Below are 303 nucleotides of genomic sequence, written 5' to 3'. Positions count from 1 at the left end.
AAGTGCCGGTGTCAGGAGAGTGTCTTGTGTACGGGTGCCCGCTGGCTGGACACCCGTACACAAGACGCCAAACCCGGACTGTCCGGTTGAAAACCGGACGGGTGGCAACCCTAATATCTGCTCTAACAGGGGGGACATAACAGTGAATTGCAGCTCACACTCCTATCCTAATAGATAAGGCTGTACTAGTATTCCTCTATTGATTGCCATGTGTCGGTTCCCATTGTGGATAATGCAGCAGCCTGACGCTGTTGCCTCAGGTGGCATCTCTTTGGGTCACGTGGGGGGGGGGGGGGGGAGAGG

This window comes from Nanorana parkeri, unplaced genomic scaffold (assembly GCF_000935625.1).
Source record: "Nanorana parkeri isolate BGI_ZX_2015 unplaced genomic scaffold, ASM93562v1 scaffold2934, whole genome shotgun sequence".
NCBI lineage: Eukaryota > Metazoa > Chordata > Amphibia > Anura > Dicroglossidae > Nanorana > Nanorana parkeri.
Note: the sequence above shows the minus strand (reverse complement) of the source record.